General features: G+C 35.4%; 1 pseudogene; it reads right to left on the reverse strand.

Annotated features, from left to right (window-relative positions):
* Positions 1-18281: 18281 nt before the first annotated feature.
* LOC123248913 lies at positions 18282-19276 on the reverse strand (annotated as a pseudogene).
* Between the last annotated feature and the right edge of the window lie 439 nt (positions 19277-19715).

Consider the following 19715-nt stretch of genomic DNA (forward strand, 5'->3'; position numbering starts at 1 on the left):
ACTTCTCAGTCTGAAGTCTCCTTTGTCAAGAAGAGTTGAGAATCTATGTCTCTTATTAGTCATTTAATTGTCTTTGTCTTATCCTTCTCCTGAAGACAAATGTTGACCTTTGTTGTTCTCCTTAGTCCAGAGAAGAATTTCTAAAGACTTTTTTTTCTCCTTGGCATTAAATAGTAGCCCCACTTCATTATTGACTGCAGTGTTTCTTTTATTCTTCTTTCAACCCATCCTAAGTAACCTGTGCCTGCTAAAATATTCTAAATATTTTCCTTAAAATATTAAGTAAACTTCAAACAAAAAATGTAATGTTATAACTCAGCTTACAACTTCATACTCATAACCACAATATAAGAAACACATGAAATAAAATAATAAAATTGAAAGAAGAGAAAAAATAAAGCATTTCCCCATAATAATGAACATCAATATTTTCAAAGCACTTGAAAGATTTCAAAGCACTTTTTGCATATTCTCACTTGAATTTCAAGAAAAAACAGCAATATAAAACAAATAACATTAACAAACATTTTAAGAAAAGGTAATCAAAGAATGGATGACTTCTATGGAGCAGGTATATGATGAAATAAAAAGTAAAAATACCATAATTCGCTAAATAATAAATCACAATTGCCAGAGATATTGGAAATAGTAACATACAGATGGAAAGAATCCATAGGATAATAGGATACAAAGAGATACTGCTAGCTTAATTCTCCAAGAAGCAGAGTAATCAGGGCTCAAAATTTCAATTTCAAATAATAAATATTGCATGAGGTCAATAAAAACTTTTCAATGCCATGGAAAATTGTGAGGAATAACTCGTCTACTTATCATTTATGAGAAGTCAGAGTTGATATGATATTCCAAAAAGCTAAAGAATTTTGCTTGTACTGAATCCTGTACAGAAAAACATAATCAGCAATGGAAAAAACGAATAACTATAACAAAAGAAAAAAATCAAAGTTGAACAGTATATTTAATTTTATTTTTTAATTATATTTTTATTTTTATTTTGAATATTTTCCCATAGTTACATGTTTCATGTTCTTTCCCTCTCCCCAAGCTCCCTGAGCCCCCTTTAGCCGACATACAATTACACTGTGTTTTACATGTATCATTGATTAAGACCTAATTCCATATTATTGATACAACTATCAACTAGAGTTAGCGTTTAGTGTCTACATCCCCAATAATATCCCCTTCAGCCCATGTGTTCAAGTAGTTGTTTTCCCTCTGTGTTTCTCCTCCCACAGTTCTTCCTCTGAATTGGCTAGTTTTCTTTCTTATAAGTCCCTCAGCCTTGCTCTGAACAGTATATTTTAATGGAACATGTTAAATAAGAAAACCACAAAAAATGTATCTACAATTAACAAGAAGAGATGTAGCAGGGACAGCTCTTTTGAATTAAGAGCCAGTCCTGGAGCTGGAAAGTTCTAGATTCAAATCCAGCCTCAGACATTTCATTGCTATGTGACCTTGGGCAAGTCACTTAACCCCCATTGCTTAGCCCTAACAGTTGTTTTGCCTTGGATATACAACATTGATTCCTAGATGGAAGGTGAATATTTAATAAAAGAAAAAATATAGTAATGAACTCAAGGCTTTTACTCTTTCAGGGCTAGATATGTTTAATTCTATTATTGATTGAGTCATAACAAAAGGATAAAGAAGTAACATTTACTAAAGGAAAAAGAACTTAAGGGCATTAAAAGAGTCAGGAGGAGGGAAACATGAAGAATTAAATTTAAAAATTAAGTATTAAAGCCTATTATTGTCTTATAAGTTTCTTATAAGTAATATTTTCAGGGGGGAAGGGTAGATGATGGAAAAGGAAGATCATAGGAGTCATTCACATGGAGAGGGAAGCTAGAGATTTTGAAAGAAAAAGGGGACTGTAAATTGAGTTTCTTTCATTTCTTTGTTTTCACCTCTCTTCCTCTTGCTAGACTTGGAAAATAGGACAGGAGGAAAAGAGGAAGGAATAAAGTAGAGTTTTCCCCCATTCCCACGGGGGAAAACTCTAGGGTTATAAAAGTGTGTTCCTTGGAAGTAGGATGTGCTGCCAGGGAACTTTGCAATGGTGTAAAACGACTACCTTCCATTTAAGCTGATTAACTGCATCCTTTCCACTGAGCCAGCCAGCTCTTTCCCCAGTTAAATTAGAGCAAGAGATTAAGAAATCCCTTTTACAATGGGTTCAGTTAATAAAGGACCTTCCTCTCTAAAGAAGGGTATGATATAATGAATACTCCTTAGGGCTCTGCCACATAGTTTGGACTAATTCTTCCTAAGGTTTTACTCCAGTCGATCTATGCTACTTTTTTTCAAGAGGCATTGAAATTGTCCTTTGGATCTAATAGTCTAGGGATCTAAGGCTTGAGCCACAGTACATTCCCATCTACCTGAATACAAAAAGATGCAAGAGAATGAGGAGCTCTAGCTATTACCTTAGACCTCAAATCATGGACCATCTTGGGTCCCAGAATGAGAGAAGCTATACTTAACTGAATCAAGGCAAAATTCTTGTAGAATGTTTGGGTTGTTTTTTTTTTTTTTTGCCCATGTTATAGCTAAGGAAACCTCCATTTATTAATTGCTAAATGTTCTCAAAACATTTCATTTTACTCCCATTTCAATCCTAAGACACTAGATCAATTGAGACAGGTTTGGTCAATCACAAGATGTCATCTTTCTGGGGACATCTTCTCAATCCATGAGAGAGTTTGGAAATCTAGAGGGCATTTGGAACATAGCACCACCCACTTCTTTATTTTCTTCCCTTCTTCTTTTCTCTCCATCAATCATCTCTGTCAATATGCTCTAGCTTAAGAGCAGGTTCAATAAAGGAAGAATAGCAGTTGAAAATGGCCATAAATTTTTATATATGCTAAAAAAATTCCAAGAAAGGAGCATCTATGCTCAAATATCTATAGTATATACAAATGGCCAAAGTCCAGGCAACAAGCAAGGAAAAATGAAGGTCTTTAAGACAACAAAATTTATCTGGTGGAACAAAAGGTAAAAAATATCAATGGAATCAATTTTTAAAAATAGCACTTGCAGTACCAGATCTTAACTATATTACAAAACAGTAATCATTAAAGGAATTCGGCACTGAATAATATGCTTATTGATCAGCTGAGTAGATTAAGTAAATACAGAAGCAAATGAACATAATATCCAGACATTAGATAAATCTTAGATCCCAGCTACAGAGGCAAGGACTCATTATTTGACAAAAACATCTGGAAAACTGGAAAGTATTCTAGAAGTAACAGGGCACAGACTAACATCTCACACTATATACCAAAATAAGCTTAAAATAGGCACATGACTTAAAGATATAGGGTCATATCATAAGTAATTAGGGAAACATGGAAGAAAGTATCTATCAGATCTATGGATAGAGGAAGAGTTTATGACCAAAAGAGAGACAACAAATGTCACAAGAGACAAAGTGAATATTTTTTTATTCCATAAAATTGAAAAAAAAAATTGTACAAATAAAACCAATACAACCAATATTAGAAGAAAAGCAATTAATGGGAAAAATTTTTACATCATGTTTTTTGGCTAAAAATGTCATTTCTCAACATAAAGAACAGAGCTAAAATTATTCATAACTATCAGATTGGGTAAGAAGACAGAAAATGAAAATGACGAATACTGGGGAGGATGTGGGAAAATAAATATACTGATATATTGATTGGTCAAAATGGGAATTAGATTACTTCTAGAAAATGTATTAGAACAATGCCCAAAGGATTATGAAACTACACATACTAAGTCTACACCCCAAAGAGTTTTTTTTAATGGAAAAGAATCCATTCATACAAAATATTTTTTTAAATAAAAATATCTTTTTGTGGTATGAAAGACTTGGAAACTAAGGCGATGGTCATCAATTAGGGAATGATTGAACAAATTATGCTATATAGGTAAAAATATATGTTATGAATACTATTATGTGGTAAAGAAATAATGTAAAGAATGTTTTTAGAAAAACCTAGTAAGGTTATACGAACTAATGCAAAATAAAGTGAGCAGTCCCTGGAAAGTGATGTAAATACTAAGAGTAATATTTTACAATAATTAAGTGTGAAAGATTTAGCAACTCTAATCAATACAGTGATCCACAACAACTTCAAAAAGACTTGATGAACAATACTATCCACCACCAGATAGAGAACTGATGAACTCTGAGTATGAATTGAAGCATATTTATTTTTTCCTCTTTCTTTTTTCTTTTTATTTTACAGCATAGCTAATTTGGGAATATGTTTTGAATGATGTAATATGTACAACGGACATCATATTTTTTGCCTTCTCAATGAATGAAGGCGGGAAAAGGGAGCAATTTGGAAATGAAAATAAAAATTTTTAAATTAAAAACAGAGGTTCTCAAGCAAAAGCACAAATTTAACTTCATACATATCACTGATACTCGATGGGATGAAACCTATGACTATAATCAGTGCTGTAAAGTCAAACTTTATTTAGAGGGAGAGGGGGAGAGAGAGAGATGGAGAGAGAGAAAAAGAGAGAGACAGGGAGACAGAGAGAGATTGAGAATTTGGGGTTATAGCACTGTCTAATAATTTGATATACTGATTTAGAAAATACTGCAGTTTGAGATGGGAGGATGAACATAACAAAGAAGCATACTAATTTCAATGAAGAGGAAAGATAGGAATTTTCTGAAGGGTTAAGACAAAAGAGAGAAATTATATAAACATTGACAAAATCTCAAAATCACCCTTAATTGTAGACAATCACGTAGATCAATATGTTGATTATTTAGAAAACCTCAGAGAATCAGCAAAGAAACTACTTGAGTTGATTAAAAGCTTCAGCAATGTCTTGGCATGCTAAACAAATCCACGAAAAAAATCACTGATGCTTTTATATATACACTAACAAAAAATAGAAGAAATGATAAAAGAGAAATTCCACAGAAAATAGCTACATTGTATAGAAAATATGTGGGAGTTAACCAACACAAAGTCAGAGCTTACATAATGATAATTATCATACATTCTTTATAAAAGTAAGGGAAGATAAATAATTAGAGGAATATTTATTGTTTATGTTTTGGGCATGCCAGTATAATAAAAATGATGATTGTTCTAAACTAACCAAGGATTTATAGATAATAATAACAGAATTTATCTGGAAGAACAAGATATTAAAAATTTCAAAGACAATAGCAACAGAAAAATAGATATGAAACAGCCTTGAATTGAGGAATTTCTAACTATATTGTAACATAATCACGGAAACTACTGCTGGTTAAAAATTAGAAAATAGAACAGTGGAATAAACAAAAAAAAAGAAAGACTTAAAATCAAATAAACACAGTAGTCTATTGTTCTCAAAGCCAAAAAGAACCCCCAGAACTATTGGGATAGAAACTTCTTACTTGATAAAAATTATTAAGAAAATGAATTACTTCAACAAAAAATAAGTTTAAGCTAGCACTTGATACCATAAGCAATAATAAGCTGCAAATAAATGATCTAAACACAAAAGTCAAATTATACACATATAAAGACACACACTTCACAGTCCTATCATATATGTTTTATATAGAATATGTTTAAATTTTATGATATATATTTGTATATATAATGTATATATAAGGTATATATATTTGTGTGTGTGTGTATATATATATATATATATATCCACCCACATATGAAATGAGATGCCTTTCAAGTTTGTTTTTATGAGAGAATGCATTGTATAATAGAACATAAAGCAAAATAAACAATTTCAATTATGTGAAATGAAAACATTTCTAGAAACAAAACCCATGCAAGTAGGATAAGAAAATTACCAAAGCAAAAAAAGTATTGGCATTAAATATGTCTGATATTAAAAATCTTTAGACACTTGACACAAAACATCTGAAAAATGTCTTAAATGGAAGGTATATAGATACTTAATATTAATATTTGTATATTTATATACATGCATAAATATGTGTGTATGTGTATATAACTAAGAACCATTCAGTATTAATCATATGATTGAGATATGAAGATCCCAAAAGAAGAAATGAAAACCATGAGCTACTATGAGATAAATGTTGCAAGTCACCAATAATAATAGAAATGTACATTTAAAGGTTTTCACTTCACACCCATCAAACTGCCAAAATTGATAAAATGATAAAAATTCAATGTTGAATTAGTTGTGATAAGAATCTAAGTACTTTAATACTTTTTTAAAAATAAATTATTTATCTAATAGTCTCTAGAGAGTGTTGGAAATTAGCTCATTTCCTCTAGGAAATCATTTAGAATATACCTGAAATGTTACTAACTTGTTCAAAGACTCCAAAAAGTCAGAGACAGACACACACTCTTCCTGTTTAACAAAATTCCAACTTAATACATTGCTGTGGGGGATTTGTCAGCTTTGTGTAGTTGAACTATTTTCTTAACTCCTATCCTCATATTCACAGTTTCTTATTTTTGATATCAGCAGCCTCCAGTTTGGTACCACTGAATGGAATGTCAGTTTTTTTCTCTACTTCCTATCACTCTTTTGTTAAGTGCTCCATGTAATTATTTTTCCTTCATTATATATGGATATAACATACCATATATTTTAAATGAATGTCATTTATTAAGTGTTCACTGTGTGTAGAACACTATGTTAGGCTCTGATTAAGTCGCATAGATTAGTAAGATGTCATTTCCACTTGGATAAATCAAGGAAGTCCTGATAATAAGCATGCTATAGATCCCTTTTTCTGAGACACTGGTGAAAATGATATAAACAGAATTGGTTCATTCTGGTCACAACACATTCCTTCTGAGAGGATATTGAACTATTCATTAATGTTTATTATTTAGATCTCACCATTAAACCAATTCTAGTTCACCTCATTAAACTATTATTTCAAGAGTGGCAAGATGTCTTATCTGAATAAAATAAAAAGGAAATTTGTTGGGGCAAATGTTGTACAAAATACTGATGGATCGTGTGTTTATACTTCATGTGCCAGGCAGCAGTATCCATGGACAGAGTAAGAACAAAATTGCAGAAAACTAGTAATGTAACTCTGGACTTAAGACCTTGATATCCTAGATCCATGTTGGTGAACCAATGGCATGTGTGCCAGAGGGTGATGTAACCCTCCCCTCCATACTCTCCTAAGGGCATTTCTCTCATCATCAGCCTCCCTGCCCAGCAGCCCAATGGAAAGCACTTCCTCCCTCCCCTGCCTGGGGTAAGGGTGTGAGGATTGCAGTTTGGACACTCTGGTGTCTAAAAGGTTCTCCATCACTGCCCTAGATCGTCTGCTAAAATAGTGTTTAGCACTTTTAGTGACAGCAGAGACCTTAATCCTGGGGTGTGAAGAATTATTCAAGTTGGCTGAATTCCAGACACATTCAATTTGTTTTTGAAAAATGATTACCTAACCTAACAACTGGGATGGGGTTAGAGGACAAGATCGATTAAGGGTCTATTGCCAAAGTTCCCAAACTTTTTTGGCCTACTGCCCCCTTTCCAGGAAAAATATTACTTAGCCCCCTGGAAATTAATTTTTAAAAATTTAATAGCAATTAATAGGAAAGATAAATGCACCTGTGGCCATCACCGCTCCCCTGGATCACTGCAGCACCCACCAGGGGGAGGTAGCGCCCACTTTGGGAATCACTGGTCTAGACAGATGATCATGGGGTCTGAGATTAAAGTGGTAAAAATAGGACTAGAAGGCAACATATGGAATTGGGAGACATTAAAAACTCAGAATAGATAGAATTTGTAAATTGATTTAAAGTGATAGCTGAAGTTAAACAAATCATGATTGGATGAATGAAAGTACCAAAAAATGGAAGGGGAAGTAGGTTTTTGGGAAATGATAACTTCAGTTTTGGACATGTTGGGTTTGAGGTACAGGTATAATATCCCAGAGGAGAAGCCCAAAAGATAATAGGAAAATTGGATTTAGGGCCTCAGTGACAAAGAAGTGGAAGTAGTTTGTTTAAAGGTGATGGGTATATCAATGTGTTGACTGAGATTACCAAGAGGAAGAGTATATGCTTCTACTCTCATCCAGGTTCTGCTTGGGACTACTGACATGCTTTTTTTTTTTTTTTTAAATAAAATTAGTGAACTGAGGGAAGAGTCAATCAGTTAGCAAGAATTTATTAAGTACCTACTCTGTGCTAGACACTGTACTAAGCACTAGGAACACAAAGAACAAATTACAGTCCCTGCCCTCAAAGAGATTATTTTTTAGGAGGAGAAACAGCATATATATGTAAAGTGTTGCTCCTTTTAGCTATGAACAACTTTTTTTTTTTTTTTTGTAGAAAGGGTCAGAAATGTAAAGGTTTTTTTTTTTCATTTTTCATTCTTATTTTTTCCAGATTACATATCAAAACAATTTTTAATATTTGTTTTCTGACATTATGTAATTCATGTTCTTTCCACAATAGTATTCCATTACAAAAATATACCACAACTTGTTCAGACATTCCCCAATTGATGAATATTCCTTCAGTTTCTAGTTCTTTTTCACCACAAAAAGAGCTGCTATATTTTTGTATAGGTAGGTTCTTGTCATTTATCTTTAATCTCTCTAGGATATAGACCCGGAAGTGGTATTAATGGGTCAAAGTGTATGCAGTTTTATGGGCCTTTGGGCATAATTTCAAATTGCTTTACACAATGGTTGGATTGATTCACATTCCACCAACAGCATATTAGTGTCCAATTTTTTTCTGCATCACTTCTAATTTATAACATTTTTTTTTGTTGTGTTAGTCAGCCAGATAGGTGTAAGGTGGTATGTCAGAGTTGTTTTCATTTGTGTTTCTCTAATTAATAGCAATTTGGGGCATTTTTTTCAAATGACTAAAGCTTGTTTTAATTTCTTCACTTGAGAATTGCCTGTTCCTATGATGCCCATTTTTCATTTGGGAAATGCTCTGTATTCTTATAAATTGGAATATATTTGAGAAATGAAGCCTTTGTCAGAGACACCTGCTATACATTTTTCCCAATTGGTTGTTTGTCTTTTAATCTTGATTGCATTGATTTTTTTGCATGCAAATTTTTTAAATTCAGTGTAATAAAAGTCATCTATTTTACATCTTATTATATTCTCTGTCTTGTTTTCTAAATTCTTTCCTTATTCATAGGTCTGATAGCTAAACTATTTTGTGCTACTTTAATTTGTTTATGATATCACACTTTATTTCTAACTTATGTATCCATTTTGATTTTCCTAGGCATATGACAAGTTATACACCTAATTTCTGCCATACTATTTTTCAAGGAGTTTTTGTCAAATAGCAAGTTCTTCCAAAAGCTTGGATCTTTGAGATTGTCAAACACTTAATTACTATGGTCATACCACTGAGTGTTGAGAGCCTAATCTATTTCATTGGTGTACCACTAATTCATATTTTTCCAATTGTTTAGATATGACTATGTGTAAAAAATGTCTGGTAATTGAGATCACATAGTTCCTGAGTTATCTTGGCAGGTTGACTCCCAGCTTTTTTGCATTGTTACAGTTATTTTAAATAAGATTTTTCTTACTTTCTCTTTTTGTTGGCTTTATTGGTAGTTCAGAGAGAAGCTGGTGATTGATGTGGGTTCATTTTATATCCTGCAACTTTAATAAAGTTATTATTTTGATTAGTTTTTTGGTTGATTCTCTAGGTATACCATCATATCATCTGCCAGTAGCAAAAGCTTTATTTCTTCATTGCTTATTCTCTTTTAATTTCTTCTTTTCCTATTACTGTAACTAGTATCCTTGTTTCATTCATCTTATTGAGAAGATTTCTAGCTTATCCCCATTATAGATAATTTTTGCTGATGTAAGTTTTAGATAGATGCTGTTTATAATTTTGAGGCATATTCCATTTATTTCAATGATCTCTAGTGTTTTCAATGGGAATGAATGTAGTATTTTGTCAAAAGCTTTTTCTGAACCTATTGAAATAATCACATTTTGTTGGGTTTGTTATTCATATGGTTAATCAAACTGATAGATTTTATATAGGAATTCAGGAATAATTCAATATTAGGAAAACTACCTTATCATAGTGTATAATCCTTGTGATATATCGATCTAATCTCCCTACAAGTATTTTAAGATTTTTGCATCAATATTTATTAGGAATATTGGTTTATAGTTTTCTTTCTCTGTTTTTGTTCTTTTGTGTGTATCAATACCATTTGTGTCATGAGATGAATTTGATAGAGTTCCTTAGCTATTTTTCAAAATTGTTTATATAGTATGAGAATTAATTGTTCTATACATATTTGGTGGAATTCACTTGTGAATCCATCTAGACAGGGCTTTTCTCAGAGAATTCATTGATGGATTGTTCAACTTCATTTTCTGAGATTCAGTTGCTTAAATAGTCTATTTCATTTTCTATTAATCTGGGCAATTTATATATTTCATTAAATACTCATCTATCTCACTTACATTATCAGATTTATTGTCATATAATTGGGCAAAATAACTCCTAATAATTGCTTCAAGTTCCTCTTCATTGATTTTAATTTCACCCTTTTCATTTTTTAACAATTGTAATTTGGCTTTTTTATTTTTTAATAAAAGTAATCAATGATTTATCTATTTTAATGGGTTTTTCACAAAACTGACTCCTTATCTCATTAGTTCAATGTTTTTCCTTCAATTTTATTAATTTCTCCTTTGATTTTCAGGTTTTCTAATTTGGTGTTTGGGGATTTTGATTTGTTCTTTTTTTAGTTGTTTTAATTATATATCCATCTCATTGATCACCTTTTTCTCTATTTTATTGATATAAACATTTAGAGATATAAAATTTCTCCTAAGTAATGTTTTTCCTCTGGACAAAAAAAAATAGGTATGCTGTCCCCTTGTTGTCATTCTCTTTAATGAAATTGTTAATTGTTTATCATTTTTCTTTAACTCACTTATTCTTTAACATAAGATTATTTAGTTTCCAATTTGTTTTTAGCCTTTTTCCTGCACTCCTTTGTTTAGTGTAATTTTTATAGCATTATGCTCTGAAAAGGATGCACTTCGTATTTCTGCTTTTCTGCATTTGGTTGTGTGAAAACAGGATTAACTCTCCCCTTTGTCTTTTATTTTTAACAAATCAAATCAAGAACTTAAAGTACCCCTACTTACCATTAAGTAGGAGAGTTCACAAGTCACTTACTAGAGTAAGCTCATACTTCCAAAGGCCACTGCCCCTCCCCCTCCTTGGGCAGTGCTAGGCAAAATGAAAGACTGCCATTGGTTTCTGTGAAGAAGGGGGAGTGACAAGAAGTGACGTGGAAAAGAGGAGCATAAAAGAAGAGACCAGCATGGTCTAGGGATCATTCCTTCCTGGTGTTTGGAGTGAGTGGCTGAGATTCCTGCATTGGCTTGGAGGAGACTTTTTCCCTGGATCCTGTGTTGGCTTGCCGGGGGAGTGGCTGAGATTCCCAAGTTGGCTGTGTTGGTGGAACTCTGGCTGAAGACACCACTGGGACTTCTGGCTGAGGATTACTGGGAAATCCACATGGAGACAAGGGACTTCGGGAAGCCCCTGGTTGGGCTGAGACTGACTTCACCAGAGTAGGGCTACTGGCTTGTTAGAATCTGGCTCTTTACATTTTTTCCACTTTCACTCTTTCCATTACTATGTAAATAAAGCTGCTGAAAGTCATTTTGATTTAAACTGTATTTTAAAATTGGTGACCAGAATATTACTTTATAATCCTAATATTTAGCATAAAACCCTAAATTTAAACTCTAATAGTTTAGAGTCTTTTTATATATTTTTACATGATCAGTTTTTGTCAAGGTGCTATTTTCTGCTGAGAAAAATTTATTCCTTTCTATTCCCATTCAGTTTTCTCCAGAGTTTTATTAAGTTTAACTTTTCTTACACTCTATTCACCCCCTCAATTGTTTTCTTATTTTTTGGTTTGATTTCTCTAATTCAGAGAGAGGAAGGTTAATGTCCCTACTTAAAATAATCATATTGTCTATTTCCTCTTGCAGCTCATGTAAATTTTCCATTAGGAATTTTCATGCTGTGCCATTTAGTGCATATATCTTTTAATATTGATATTACTTGCCAGAGCCACTCTGCTGTTGCTCTTGGTTTTGTCCATTCACTCTCTGCCTTGGCCCTTCCATCTACTTGCTCCATCCTGGAGTTCAAATGTGCCATGGCAGATTCATTTGCCAAAGCCCTATTTACTGATAGCACTGACCATGAAGTGGCAAAAAGGAGATGGCTAACAAGTTCTGCTGCTTTACTCTGGACCTGCTCAAAGTTCTGGGCCAGGGTAAGCAGCTGTTTTGATAGGTGGCCAACGTGTTTCCTATATTATGGTTTGTGGGCTTCCAGGTTTGAGGGGGTGAAGGGAAGGTAGGTAGGAAGATTAGATGGATGGGAGAAAGGAGAGAGGAAGGGAAAGGAAGGTAGTGGTCCCCAGCCCCAGCAGGGGGAAATTGACCAGAGTCCTTAGGGGCTCAAATAAAAAATCAGAGAGCAACTTAGGGTTTAGAAGAGCTAGGTTTTATTTAAATTAGAAAGGGGAAGGTCTAGGTAAAACTAGGAGGTAAATAGAAGGGGGAAAGGCACCAGGAGAGAGAGCTCAGGATCCAAGAGCCTCTGGGCTCTAGAGAGCTAAAAGGCACCAAACTTTCTTTTTTTAAACCCTTACCTTCCATCTTGGAGTCATTACTGTGTATTGGCTCCAAGGCAGAAGAATGGTAAGGGCTAGGCAATGGGGGTGAAGTGACTTGCTAAGGGTCACACAGCTGGGAAGTGTTTGAGGCCAGATTTGAACCTAGGACCTCCCATCTCTAGGCCTGGCTCTCAATCCACTGAGCTACCCAGTTGCTCCTAAACTTTCTCTTTTATACTTTCTCCAATACCTCCCACAAAGGAAGTGAGAGGTATCATGGGAAGTTGTAGCAGGGAGCGCTGGAAGTTGTAGTCTCCCAGGGCTTACAATAATTTAAATGAAACATTCCCCCCTGTGATCCTTTTGGAGACCAGTCTCCCCAATGGATCACAACAAACATAAATAAATTTATAATTACAATAAAAGAAAGGGTATATACATCAATATAAGGGGAGAATGGTAACTTTTTTTACAATATAAGGAAATAAAATACTTGGTGCTTCTTTTATAAAAAGAATTCAGGGGGCAGTCCCCTTCTTTCACAACAAAATATATAGATACATAAAACAAATTCATTTAAACAAAATGGATGAATTTTAGCCAGACAAATGAATTTAAAACTCCCCAAAGTTCAAAATTTTTGCACATCCAGTTCCTCTCTTAGGCTCCTGGATCAGCATGCATTATCCATGTGGTCTCCACGGGGCATCTCCATTTGGACTCAAGGAGGTAGTAAATCTCTTTTCCTAAAATAACTTAAACTCTCCATATGAAATAAAAACACATTCCCCCCTGAGGAAGGTAGAAAGAAATAATAAAATCACAGAAGGATATATGGCTGAGGCAGGAGGCATATGAATCACTGCCAATTAAATTCATCAGAAAATTTAGCATAAAAAGGCCAAATAACTAGTGGTTGAAAATTCTAAACATCCAATCCTAAATTTTATATGGAAAAAAATTTTAAATAAGAAAAAAAAATCACAATAGGTCTTTTAATGATGCCCAATCAAAGCAGTCCATGTCTGACATCATGCACATACCTACTTAGCAACCAGGACCACAGTCAACCACCATAGTAAGAAATTTAGAAAAAGGACTAGATTTTTATTTATTGGTCTGATATTACATCATTTCTTTCATCATTTCTTCTCAGGGATAGAATATGGAGCCAGAACAGCCAATTGTTAGGTACTTGATATAAATTTTCACAAGGAGTGTGTTTCAAGGAGTCCTACATCTTAATGTATGTTAAGCGTTGCAACCTCAATGCTCACACTAGGTTCAAGTTCTTTTTTATTGGCATAGAAGTCTCAGCAGTCCTAGTAGTATTGGTTTCTCTTTATGACCTGTATGCTCGTTTGGCATCATGCAGGTTAAATATGTGCTGCTTTGGCACTGTGTAGGTATCTGTGCTTCTTTGACATTGTATAGATGAAATCTGTGCTCCTTTGTTGATCCAATTTCTTCAAATCAGACATATGTGCAAAGTCCCATATTAGCAAAATACCAATGGCAATTTCAGTAGTCTAAGGCTTTTGGGTAGGCAGTTACAGTTAGAACTAATGGATATACTAAACCTACACTAATCTAATAATCAAAAACTCTTTCAATTTATATAACATGTGCTTCAAATACAAGAATTGCTAATGCAATTTTAACAATGTGCTAAAATTTCTACATATATATGTTTATATATCTCCTTTAATCAGTGACAATGAGAGAAAAAAAATATGTAGGTATATGTATATTGCAATTCATGTCACTAAGGAGGGGTAGAATATAAAGGTTCTTACCCAAGAATTTAGATGCATTTCCTCTTAGCTTAGCTATGATCCACAGTGTGACTTCAAATGAGGTAAAATAATGGAGTTATAAAAGCAATGATATATTGAAGAAAATACAAAAATTTCACAAGTCAATTCAATACAGATTTCCTTCAAGGTAATATATATTCAAATCTTTCAATTTATACAAAATAGGGGGCAGCTGGATAGCTCAGTAGAGTGAGAGTCAGGCCTAGAGACAGGACGTCCTAGGTTCAAACCCAGCCTCAGCCACTTCCCAGCTGTGTGACCCTGGGCAAGTCACTTGACTCCCATTGCCCACCCTTACCACTCTTCCACCTATGAGACAATACACCGAAGTACAAGGGTTTAAAAAAAATATACAAAATACAAGTCTTCCAAATTATCAATACAAAGGCACATTGTTAGGTCTTCCAGAAAGGTACATGTCAAATAATGGATGGCACAAATAAAGTAAAGGGATAGACAGGCACTGTATTGTAAAATTCTACTTATTCTTTTTTTCTATTTTGAAGGAGACAAAACTGAAAAGGGCTAATAGCAACAAAATAACAAAAGCAATAGAATTTTAAGAGGCACCTCTTTCTGCCCCATGTGGAGGAGCAGTAGCACCCTGAGTAGTATGTGGACGAGCTCCACTTTGAAGATACTGCTGTGGGGGTCATTTGTTGTGAGTTATCTGCCTGATTATCAGTCCTGAAATTGTGATAGTTATTGTTTCTGAAATTAGTATTGTTCCTGAAATTGCTGTAGTTGTTATTATTAGTCCTAATTGTCTGGAACAGATTCCTGCAATTCATCATTAAGTGGCCCTTCTTGTTACAGAAATGGCAGGTCAGAGATTGATAACTGGACTCTCAGAGAGGGGCAAGCAGCATTGGTGTAGTATGATCATGCCCTCTTTCCTGTTTTTCTATTTTATTTCATAATGATTTCAGTTCTTTTTGTATGATATCAAATAGGTCATTATTTTGTACCTTTGTCTCTTCATGTTCTTTAGTGACATTCACAGCTATTTTCCTTAATTCATCCAGATCCATTTCTGGCTTTTTGGGACAATGCATCTTAAAGTAATCCTTAACCACTCTATTACAATTGTTTATAAATTATCGCCTTATTTGTCTTATGCCTTCCTCTGTTGATAAATCCAAGTTCAAATATCAAGCTTCCAATTCAATAAGCCTGTCCATAAACTGAGGGAATTTCATCATCATTTTGCAGTAGGTAATCAAACTTGGTCGAGTTGTCTGGATGTTCTGCACATTCTTTCATTGCTTTTAATATTGCAGCCCTGGCATTATTTAACTGCAAATATTCCTCTGAATCATTGTGATTCCAATGACGATTCTTGAGTGGCCAGTGTACTGCATTTTGATCTTGGGCCTTATTTATGTGAGAGATGATTTTGTTTCTTTCTCTCTGTGTAAGGAAGATCTGGAGTAATTTTTCCACATCCTTATAGGAAGGATTGTATGGGAAAAACATGTCTTCCATCCTTCTCATTACAGCTATGGGTTCATCGTTATAATTTGGAACATCTTTTTAAAATTATTTGATGTCTCAAGGAATGAATGGAGTATGGTGTGTTAAATTTATCACATCTCCAGATCTGTCTAATGTAGGCACTTCTCTTAAGGGGAAAAGGTCATCACAGGAATCAGAATCATAGAGTGGTTTTGGTTTCTTTTTAGTTGTTTTGGTGCTTACCAAGGCAGAAGAGGTCTTTTGAGGTGCTTACTGTGGCATGGGTAGGAACTGATACAGTCTCAGTTGGGGTTGGTTGTGGGTTGGGAGAAGGGACAGGAGACGACAGGGTGTTAGGAGAAGTAGCAGAGGAGGGAGGGTTGGCCAAGAGATGCACAAGATGAGAGAGGAGTTTCTTCATATCCGTCTCCTCTATTTCAGGAGAAATAGGAATGTCCTCTCTGAGTATTTTGGGAACAGCCTTGCTAAATTTGGAATCAGATTTTTGAATTGTATACTCCCAAAATTTTGAATCAGATTATTTGAATTGGATCCTCCTTTTTCAGTGCATCATGCATAAAGTATTTGAAATTGTCCAATTGGATTTGCACTACTGCTTGGATCTGGGCCTCCAGTTTCCTATTTGTAGCCTTCTGAATTTTATTGGAAATTTAAAAAAAAATTCCCAGCTGCATCAAAAGAAGGAGGTATTCAGAAACTGTAAAGGTCTCCAATTTGGCAAAAGCCAAAAAGTTTTCCTGTATAGAAGAGATCATATTGAGCGGCTTCTATTGATTTATTTATCAAGTCATCTAGCCCCAATTATTTATTTGTTTGCCCAATATATTTATTTATTTATGATTTTTGATTGATTGATATAGTTCAAACTTCAAAAAAATTATTTTTGTTTATGTTTGATTTTGCTATATATTATATATTATTGGTGCTGCCCTCTAGTGGCAGAAAGGTAGCGCTGCAGCTTAGCAGACAAAAGGGAGGGTGGAGCACACACTGAGTGCTCAGAGTTGGCCTCTAGTGGCCAAGAGTCAGTAACACAGGGGGAGGAAAATTAGTAGGTTTAAAGCTGAAATGGATGAAGCTGAAATGGATGATGAAAGCCGTCAGGCTGATAATCAAGGTTAGTGGGGTTTTTCAGTATTTGGGGATTTTAGTGTTGCCTTTTAAAAAGGCAAAATCTCTCTAGAGGGAGATATTGGAGCTAGTAGGGGGCAGTAGGGAGTTTTGGCTGGGGTGGGTGGAAGGCAGAGAAGGACTGGGGTTTTTCAGACCCCTGCTGGTTTTTCCTGGCAGACCACCTGCTGGGTTTTAGCCCAGCAAGGGTGAGGGAGATTAGGGTTAATGCTCCTGGACTGGGGTGGGGGTGGAATTTTGATCTAGCACCTCTGTTGTGGCAGAGGAGCCCAGCAGGGGTTAATAGGGGAAGGGACCCCTGCTGGGCTGGGTTTCGGGTGGGAAAATTTTTTCACTACCTGTTAGGCAGTAAGGCAGGCAGGTAGGTAGGTTTAGAGTTCAATCTGGTCGCCAAATAAATGTGAGGGGGTGAAGGGAAGGTAGGTAGGAAGGTTAGATGGATGGGAGAAAGGAGAGAAGGTAGAAGAAGAGAAAGAAAGGTAGCTATCCCCAGCCCCAGCAGGGGGAAATTGACTAGAGCCCTTAGGGCAGGGGTTGGCAACATATGGCTCTTTCTTTCTTTTTTTTTTTAAGTTATTTGTTGTTTATTCAATATTTGGGTTAGTATGACACATGAGGAATTGAATTGTTGTACCTATATAGATCCTTTTTATAATTGAAATGTACAACTACTGATATATATGACATATATATATATGACAGAACTGGGTCCTCTGGAAAAGTGATGCATGGGAAAATACTGTAGAACTCTAATGGGTAAGCCCCCCCACCCCCAAAGGTAATCAATCCATCAGCAGAGTATTACTACTGTATGGTGGTGTGAATACAGGAACCAAAAACTGACTTTTGGATCTAAGGGGGAACTAGGAGCTGGTAGCATCTACAAGGCAGGCAGTACCATACCTGTGGGGAGCTGACTTAGCTTGACAAACAAGCACTTCATGACTTTGGTACAAGACAAGTCATACCCAGCCATCACTGTGCAACAACAGGGTTTCGCAAACAGAATTTAACAAATAGGAGTCACTGTACTATATTCCCCATCTCTAAACTGTAGATGTTCATAGGATTTATATTTCTGCTTTCTATTGGTATTGAATCACTCATCCGAGGAAAGATTTGACCCACTTGAAATGTGCATCATACATCATCCCTTAACCACTATCATGTTCTCTAGATAGTAAAGTGGAAGCATATTAGAAGGCTTTAAAATTGCAGCTCCTTCTGGATCCCCCAAAGAGTGTCTGCACTCTGCTTCAAATGGCACTCTTCCTCTGGAGTCAGGGTAACCTTCACCACATCTGAAATGCCATTCTGCCCCAAGATGCATGGAACACTAAGGAAGACATCTTCATTAATGCCATAGAAGCCCTTAATCATGGTGGAAATCAGATGTACTCTCCTAAGATTCTTCATGATGCTTTCTGCCAGGTCTGCCACAGACAAGCCAATGGCCCAGGAAGTGTAGCCCTTCAACTTGATCACCTCATAAGCACTTTCAACTACTTGTTTATGAACATCTCTCCAATGCTCTGAATCACCATCACTTCCTAGAGCAGGATGAAGACTCTTCAGAGAGACACCAGCAACATTCACACTACTCCATACAGGAACACTTGAGTCTCCATGTTCCCCAAGGATCCATCCATGACAACTTGAAGAATGGATACCAAGTTTCTCCCCCATCAGGTAACGGAAACGGGCAGAAACGGTTTTTAGGAAAGCTACTTAGCTTCCAGGCCACATATGTCAAAATATCCACTGGATTGGAGACAACAAGCAACTTGCAATTAGGGCTGTATTTAACAATATTGGGAATGATGAACTTGAAGATATTCACATTACGCTGGACCAAATTAAGACGACTTTCTCCTTCCTGCTGACGGGCCCCAGCAGTAATCATGACCAGCTTTGAGTTGGCAGTCACAGAATAGTCTTTGCTTGAGACAATCTTTGGTGTTTTGAGGAAAGGCTGCCATGTTGGAGATCCATCATCTCTCCCTTTAGTTTATCTTCTATAACATCAACTAAGGCAAGTTCATCAGCCAAATCCTTCATTAAGATACTGATGGCACATGCCATGCCAACTGCACCAACCCCAACAACAGTTATCTTGTTATGGGGAGTCTGTTATTCCTTTAGGACATTCAAGATCAGCTTATCCTTGACAGTTCCCATCTTCTTGGGGGAAGGAATCTGATTGCTGGTCAGGGTACGAAGAAGTCAGAGATGTACGTGAGGCTGCTGCTCCCAGACTCGTGCCAACATATGGCTCTTTCTGCAGGAGCCATAAAGTCAATTATGTTACAGGAACACACAACGTGAGCACTGTATGGCTCTCATGAAATTATATTTTAAAAAATGTGACATTTATGGCTCTCATGGCCAAAAAAGTTGCTAACCCCTGCCTTAGGGGCTCAAATAAAAATATCAGAGAGCAACTTAGGGTTTAGAAGAGCTAGGTTTTATTTAAATTAGAAAGGGGAAGGTCTAGGGAAAACTAGGAGGTAAATAGAAGGGGGAAAGGTGCCAAGAAAGAAAGCTCAGGATCTGAGAGCCTCTGGGCTCGAGAAAGCTAAAAGGCACCAAACTTTCTATTTTATACTTTCTCCAACACCTCCCATAAAGGAAGTGGGAGGT

The sequence above is a fragment of the Gracilinanus agilis genome, chromosome 5 (genome assembly GCF_016433145.1).
Source record: "Gracilinanus agilis isolate LMUSP501 chromosome 5, AgileGrace, whole genome shotgun sequence".
Taxonomy (NCBI): Eukaryota; Metazoa; Chordata; class Mammalia; order Didelphimorphia; family Didelphidae; genus Gracilinanus; species Gracilinanus agilis.